This window comes from Lolium perenne, chromosome 6 (genome assembly GCF_019359855.2).
Source record: "Lolium perenne isolate Kyuss_39 chromosome 6, Kyuss_2.0, whole genome shotgun sequence".
NCBI classification, from domain to species: Eukaryota; Viridiplantae; Streptophyta; class Magnoliopsida; order Poales; family Poaceae; genus Lolium; species Lolium perenne.
The window spans coordinates 199390574-199399583 of record NC_067249.2 but is presented as its reverse complement, the minus strand read 5'-3'; positions in this window follow the sequence as shown (position 1 = coordinate 199399583).

Genomic DNA, 9010 nt, shown 5'->3' with positions numbered 1-9010 from the left:
TTTGCAGAAAACAGTAGAACAAGTATTGCAGTAGATTGTATTCAATGTAAAAGAATGGACCGGGGTCCACAGTTCACTAGAGGTGTCTCTCCCATAAGATAAATAGCATGTTGGGTGAACAAATTACAGTCGGGCAATTGACAAATAGAGAGAGCATGACAATGCACATACATGATATGATAAGTATAGTGAGATTTAATTGGGCATTACGACAAAGTACATAGACCGCTATCCAACATGCATCTATGCCTAAAAAGTCCACCTTCAGGTTATCATCTGAACCCCTTCCAGTATTAAGTTGCAAACAACAGACAATTGCATTAAGTATGGTGCGTAATGTAATCAATAACTACATCCTCGGACATAGCATCAATGTTTTATCCCTAGTGGCAACAGCACATCCACAACCTTAGAACTTTCATCGTCTTGTCCCATTTAATGGAGGCATGAACCCACTATCGAGCATAAATACTCCCTCTTGGAGTTAAGAGTAAAAACTTGGCCAGAGCCTCTACTAATAACGGAGAGCATGCAAGATCATAAACAACACATAGGTAATAGATTGATAATCAACATAACATAGTATTCTCTATCCATCGGATCCCGACAAACACAACATATAGCATTACAGATAGATGATCTTGATCATGTTAGGCAGCTCACAAGATCCAACAATGAAGCACATAAGGAGAAGATGACCATCTAGCTACTGCTATGGACCCATAGTCCAGGGGTGAACTACTCACTCATCACTCCGGAGGCGACCATGGCAGTGAAGAGTCCTCCGGGAGATGATTCCCCTCTCCGGCAGGGTGCCGGAGGCGATCTCCTGAATCCCCCGAGATGGGATTGGCGGCGGCGGCGTCTCAGTAAGGTTTTCCGTATCGTGGCTCTCGGTACTGGGGGTTTCGCGACGGAGGCTTTAAGTAGGCGGAAGGGCAGGTCAAAGGGCGTCACGGGGGCCCCACACAGCAGGGCCGCGCGGGCCCTATGCTGGCCGCGCCGCCCTAGTGTGGCGGCGCCCCGTGGCCCCACTTCGTCTCCCCTCCGGTCTTCTGGAAGCTTCGTGTAAAAATAGGCCCCTGGGCGTTGATTTCGTCCAATTCCGAGAATATTTCCTTTGTAGGATTTCTGAAACCAAAAACAGCGGAAACAAAGAATCGGCTCTTCGGCATCTCGTTAATAGGTTAGTGCCGGAAAATGCATAAATATGACATAAAGTATGCATAAAACATGTAGATATCATCAATAATGTGGCATGGAACATAAGAAATTATCGATACGTCGGAGACGTATCTCAATGTTATTAGCATGAACTCTTTGAATACTATTATTGCTAATGCTATGGAAGAATTTAAGCTTGGGGAAGCTGGTTGTGATATTTTTACTCCCCCAAGTTTTGAGGAGAAAATTTTCTTTGATACTTTGCCTCCCATTTATGATGATTATAATGATAGTGGTATTTTGGTGCCACCTACTATGGAGGATAAAGTTTATTATGATTATACCATGCCTGCAACTTATGATAATTACAATGATGGTTGTGATAGTTTTACTCCCACTATTACTAATAAAATTGATTATGCTTATGTGGAGAGTAATGATACTTTTATGCATGTGAATAAGAATGCTTTATGTGATAGTTATATTGTTGATTTTGTTCATGATGCTACTGAAAGTTATTATGAGAGAGGGAAACATGGTTATATGCATCTTAATAATATTAAGTTTCCCCTCTTTATGTTGAGAATCTTGAAGTTGCGCTTGTGTTGCCTTTCTATGCTTATTGCATTATGCTTACATGACTTGTTTATTTACAAGATTCCTTTTCATAGGAAGTGGGTTAGACTTAAAAGTGTTTCTTATTTGCTTTTGATGTTCTCTTTTGCTTCAACTCTTATTTCTTGCGAGAGCATCATTAAAATTACTAAGCCCATCTTAATGGCTATAAAGAAAGCACTTCTTGGGAGATAACCCATGTTTTTATTTTGCTACTGTTTTGTTGTGTCTTGGAAGTTTTTACTACTGTAGCAACCTCTCCTTATCATGTTGTTGTGCCAAGTAAAGTCTTTGATAGTAAAGTTGATACTAGATTTGGATTCCTGCGCAGAAACAGATTTCTACCTGTCACGAATTTGAGTATATCTCTCTGTAGGAAACTCGTAAAATGCTGAAAAAATTCATGCGTGATCCTCAGATATGTACGCAACTTTCATTCAATTTGAGCTTTTTCATCTGAGCCTGTTAAGTGCCTCGAAAAAAATCGTCTTTACGGACTGTTCTGTTTTGACAGATTCTGCCTTTTATTTCGCATTGCCTCTTTTACTGTGTTGAGTGGATTTCTTTGTTCCATTAACTTTCAGTATCTTTGGGTAATGTCCAGATGTGTTAAGAATGATTGTGTCCTCTCTGAACATGTGAATTTTTGATTATGCACTAACCCTCTAATGAGATTATTTTGAGTCTGGTGTGAAGGAAGTTTTCAAGGATCAAGAGAAGATGATGATATGATATGATCAAGAAGAGTGAAAAGTCTAAGCTTGGGGATGCCCCCGTGCTTCATCCCTGCATATTTCAAGAAGACTCAAGCATCTAAGCTTGGGGATGTCCAAGGCATCCCCTTCTTCATCGACAACTTATCAGGTCACCTCTAGTGAAACTATATTTTTATTCCGTCACATGTTATGTTCTTTACTTGGAGCGTCTGTTTGTTTTTGTTTTTGTTTGAATAAAATCGGATCCTAGCATTCCTTGTGTGGGAGAGAGACACGCTCCACTTTTTCATATGAACACTAGTGTTATTCGCTTTTACTTTAATATTCATGGCTAAAGCTGAAAGCCTCAGCATTTATTGTTATTTGGTTGGAAACAGAAAATGCTTCATGTGGTAGTTGGTATATTGTCTTGAATAATTTGATACTTGGCAATTGTTTTGAGCTCTCAAGTAGATCATGTTTAAGCTTTGGCATCATGTAGTTTAAACCTATTAGTGGAGAACTACTGTAGAGCTTGTTGAAATTTGGTTTGCATGATTGGTCTCTCTAAGGTCTAGATATTTTCTGGTAAAAGTGTTTGAGCAACAAGGAAGACAGTGTAGAGTCTTATAATGCTTGCAATATGTTCTTATGTAAGTTTTGCTGTACCGGTTCATACTTGTGTTTGCTTCAAACAACCTTGCTAGCCAAAGCCTTGTACTGAGAGGAAATACTTCTCGTGCATCCAAAAACCTTGAGCCAAAACTCATGCCATTTGTGTCCACCATAACTACCTACTATGTGGTATTTTTCTGCCATTCCAAAGTAAATTGCTTGTGTGCTACCTTTAAAATTTCATTCCTTGTCTTTGCAATACATAGCTCATGGGAAAATAGCTTAAAAACTATTATGGTATTGAATATGTTGCTTATGTATCTTATTTCTTATAAGTTGCTTGTTGAGCGGTAACCATGTTTCTGGGGACGCCATCAACTGTTACACCTTTGTTGAATATCATGTGAGTTGCTATGCATGTTCGTCGTGTCTGAAGTAAGGGTGATTTCTCATGATCAAATGGTTTGAGTATGCATATTGTTAGGGAAGAACATTGTGCCGCCAACCAAAGCCATGTATCATGGTGGAAGTTTCAGCTTGGACATTAATCCTCAATCTCTTATGAGAATATTATCTGTTGTTGAATGCTTAAGCATTAAAAAGAGGAGTCCATTATCTCTTTTCTATGTTGTGCCGGTATGGATGTCCTCAAGTTGAGATCTATCAAAACTGAGAAATCAAATGCGATCTATCTCCTTGGAACTTTGTACAGGTGGCATAGAGGTAACCCTTTGTGACACTTGGTTGAAACATATGTAATGCAATGATAATCCATGGAAATCCGAGCTAATTAGGACAAGGTGCGAGCACTATTGGTATTCGATGCATGAGGCTTGCAACTTATAGGAGGTTTTATGCATAACACATATAAATTATTACTACCGTTGACAAAATTGTTTCCATGTTTTCAAAATAAAAAGCTCTAGCACCTAAGTAATCCATGCTTCCCTCTGCGAAGGGCCTTTCTTTTACTTTATGTTGAGTCAGTTTACCTACTTCTTTCTATCTTTGAAGCAAACACTTGTGTCAACTGTGTGCATTGATTCTTACATGCTTATTTATTGCACTCATCATATTACTTTGTGTTGACAATTATCCATGAGATATACATGTTGAAAGTTGAAAGCAATTGCTGAAACTTAAATCTTCCTTTGTGTTGCTTCAAAACCTCTTATTAAGAATCTATTGCTTTATGAGTTAACTCTTATGCAAGACTTTTTGATGCTTGTCTTGAAAGTACTATTCATGAAAAGTCTTTGCTATATGATTCAGTTGTTTAGTCATTATCTTTACCATTGCTTTGAATCACTTCATTCATCTCATATGCTTTACAATAGTATTGATCAAGATCATGTTGGTAGCATGTCACTTCAGAAATTATCCTTGTTATCGTTTACCTACTCGAGGGCGAGTAGGAACTAAGCTTGGGGATGCTTGATACGTCTCAAACGTATCTATAATTTCTTATGTTCCATGCTAGCTTTATGACAACATCTACATGTTTTATCCATACTTTATATCATTTTGATGCATTTTCCGGCACTAACCTATTAACAAGATGCCGAAGCGCCAGTTCCTGTTTTCTGCTGTTTTTGGTTTCAGAAATCCTACACAGGAAATATTCTCGGAATTGGACGAAACAAAAGCCCACGGCCCTATTTTCCACGGAGGGTTCCAAAACATCGAAGGAGAGTCGGAGGCGGCCAGCAGGGGCCCCACACCATACCTGGGCGTGGGCCCACCCCTGGCCGCGCCGCCATGTGGTGTGGGCACCCCCTGGCCCCTCCGAGGCCGCCCTTCCGCCTATATATTCTCCCCGTCGCGAAAAACCTAGATCATCAAGTCATATTCCACGAAGAGTTCCGTAGCCGCCGCCATCGCGAAGACAAGTTTCGGGGGACAGAAGTCTCTGTTCCGGCACGCCGCCGGGACGGCGAATTGCCCCCGGAGTCATCTCCATCGACACCACCGCCATCTTCATCGCCGTTGCTGTCTCCCATGATGAGGAGGGAGTAGTTCTCCCCCGAGGCTGAGGGCTCTACCGGTAGCTATGTGGTTCATCTCTCTCTCCCATGGTGTGATCTTTATGTGATCATGAGCTTTGTATCACTATTAATCTATGTGCTACTCTAGTGATGTTATTAAAGTAGTCTATTCCTCCTCCATGATGTAAAGTTGACAGTGTGTGCATCATGTAGTACTTGGCGTAGGTTATGATTGTAATCTCTTGTAGATTATGAAGTTAACTATTACTATGATAGTATTGATGTGATCTATTCCCCCTTTCATAGCTATTGTTGACAGTGTGTATGCTATGTTAGTACTCGGTCTAAATTGCAACGGTCTATTATGCACTCTAGAGGTTACTTTAATATGAACTCCGGATTCACTCTCCACGGTGTGACGGTGACAGTGTGCACATCGTGTGTGATTCCTTTATGACGTTGTGGAGCTTGTTTACTCTGGCTTGAGGGTGCTCTTGTATCCCTACACAATGAATGGTGTTTGTTATCCAACAAGAGAGTGTTTGAGAGTAGCACAAGTGAGGAGAAGTTATTTATTTATTCAGTTATGTGATCATTGTTGAGAGTGTCCACTAGTGAAAGTATGATCCCTAGGCCTTGTTTCTAAGCATTGAAACACCGTTTCCAACAAGTTCTGCTACATGTTCGCTTGCTCCCATTTTTATTTCAGATTGCAATTGTTACTTATAATCATCCATATTACTTGTATTTCACTATCTCTTCGCCGAACTAGTGCACCTATACATCTGACAAGTGTATTAGGTGTGTTGGGGACACAAGAGACTTCTTGAATCTTAATTGCAGGGTTGCTTGAGAGCGATATCTCTGACCTCTACCTCCCTGAGTTCGATAAATCTTGGGTGATTCACTTAAGGGAAACTTGCTGCTGTTCTACAAACCTCTGCTCTTGGAGGCCCAACACTCTCTACAGGAATAGAAGCGGGCATAGACATCAGCTTGCTGTAAACAAAGGATTAAACGTATGGTGTGGAGAATGATGTTTGCTTGCAAAGAACAACAGAGAACAATGATTGCAGTAGATTGTATTTCAGATGTAAAAGAATGGACCGGAGTCCATAGTTCACTAGTGGTGTCTCTCCAATAAGATAAATAACATGTTGGGTGAACAAATTACAGTTGGGCAATTGACAAATAGAGAGGGCATAACAATGCACATACATATCATGATGACTACTATGAGATTTACTTAGGGCATTACGACAAAGAACATAGACCGCTATCCAGCATGCATCTATGCCTAAAAAGTCCACCTTCGGGTTAGCATCCGCACCCCTTCCAGTATTAAGTTGCAAACAACAGACAATTGCATTAAGTACTGTGCGTAATGTCAACAATACAAATATCCTTAGACAAAGCATTGATGTTTTATCCCTAGTGGCAACAGCACATCCACAACCTTAGAACTTTCTGTCACTGTCCCAGATTCAATGGAGGCTTGAACCCACTATCGAGCATAAATACTCCCTCTTGGAGTCACAAGTATCAACTTGGCCAGAGCCTCTACTAGCAACGGAGAGCATGCAAGATCATAAACAACACATATATGATAGATCGATAATCAACTTGACATAGTATTCCATATGCATCGGATCCCAACAAACACAACATGTAGCATTACAAATAGATGATCTTGATCATGATAGGCAGCTCACAAGATCTAAACATGATAGCACAAGAGGAGAAGACAACCATCTAGCTACTGCTATGGACCCATAGTCCAAGGATGAACTACTCATGCATCAGTCCGGAGGCGGGCATGGTGATGTAGAGCCCTCCGGTGATGATTCCCCTCTCCGGCAGGGTGCCGGAGGTGATCTTCAGAACCCCCGAGGTAGGGTTGACGGCGGCGGCGTCTCTGGAACTTTTCTCGTATCATGGCTCTCGGTACTAGGGTTTTCGCGATGGAAGGATTATATAGGCGAAGGGGAAGAGTCGGGGGGTGCCCGAGGGGCCCACCCCATAGGTCGGCGTGGCCAGGGGCCCCACCGCGCCGCCATGTGGGGTGGCCGCCTCGTGGCCCCTCTTCGTCTCCTCTTCGGTGTTCTGGAAGGATCCGTGGAAAATAAGACCGTGGGCTTTTGTTTCGTCCAATTCCGAGAATATTTCCTGTGTAGGATTTCTGAAACCAAAAAACAGCAGAAAACAGGAACTGGCGCTTCGGCATCTTGTTAATATGTTAGTACCGGAAAATGCATCAAAATGATGTAAAGTGTATATAAAATATGTGAGTATTGTCATAAAACTAGCATGGAACATAAGAAATTATAGATACGTTTGAGACGTATCAGGGAGAAATGGAGAGAAGAGAGGAGGCGGGGGAAGACTGAGGCGGGAAGCAATGGTGGGAAGAATTATCGGAAAGAAATGGCGGGAAGAAATGGCGGGAAGCGAGGGGAGAATTTTTGATATATTATTTGTATTTTCTTATTTGAAATGAATTAGTTTATTTTTCTAAAATTTTTGATATATTATTTGTATTTTTCTGATTTGAAATGAATTAGTTTTATTTTTATGAATATTTTGATATATTTTTTGTATTTTTATGATTTGAAATGAATTAGTTTTATTTTTATGAATATTTTGTGTTTTTTGCATTTTTCTGATTTGAAATGAATTAGTTTTATTTTTATGAATATTTTGATATATTTTTTGTATTTTTTTGATTTGAAATGAATTAGTTTTGTTTCTACGAATATTTTGATATATTTTTTGTAATTTTCTGCTTTGAAAGGAAGTAGTTTTATTTTTCTTAATTTTTTGATATATTTTTTGTATTCTTCTAATTTGAAATGAATTAGTTATTGAAAAAAAAACTTTAGTCGCGGTTGGTGACACAAACCGCGACTAAAGGCTCTTCGCGCGGGAACCAAAATCCAGCGAAAAAACTCTTTAGTCGCCGAAAGTATAAATACTTCCGCGCGAACCGCCGCTCTGTTATCGATCACTTCCTCGTCTTCGTCGACGCCATGCCGCCTGGAGACTCTCGCAGACGCAGCACGCCGCCGGGAGCCGTCACGCCGCCCGTGTACGCCGCCACCGTCCGTCGCCACGCCTTTCTCGCTGCCGACCGTCATCTCCCTTCCCTCCCCCACGCGCGCCCCCATCTCTCGCCCCGCCGGCCGCTTCGCCTCTCTCTGCCGCGCGCGCGCCGGTCACCTCGCCGCCGACCGACGCCCCTCTCGCCGCACACTGTCCTCGCCGCCGCCCTCCCGGAAGTTGCTCGCCGCCGACATGTACGTGCATACAGAGAGAGGACAGAGAGAGAAGGAGAGAGAGAAGGAGAGAGAGAGGCTGGCCCGACCTTTTTTTATTTTTATTTTGATTGATTTGATTGACCCCGCTATGTTGCTCGGCCGCACAACAATGACCCCGCGCACGCGCCGTCGATCGCCGCTGTCCATTGCCGCTGCCGCTGATGACACCGTCGGCCGCCGATCGCCTCGAGCGCCGCCGAACACCGCCGATCGCCCCGAGCGCCCTGAACGTCGCAAACACCGAGCGCCGTCTCGACATCCTCTGGTCGTCGCCGAGCACCGTCGACATCCTATATATATGGTGTATAGTTAGGGTTTATGGTTGTTAGGGTGTCGTCCTCGCCACCCCCTCGCCGCCCTCTCCATATACGTGTGCCCTCCTCGCCGCCCTCTCCCTATACGTGTTGTCCTCGCCACCGCCTCCCTTTCGCCACCATTCGGAGTAGCCACACCGCCCCCTTTCGCCACCATTCGGAGTAGTTCCGCCACCACGCGCGTCCTCACGCCACACTAATGTTTATACAATTAGTTTTTACAGAATATGTTCCTTTACTTAATTAGTTTTTACTACATGTCTTCAGGAGTGACATATGGCGGACGATCGAGACCCGATTTTGGAAAA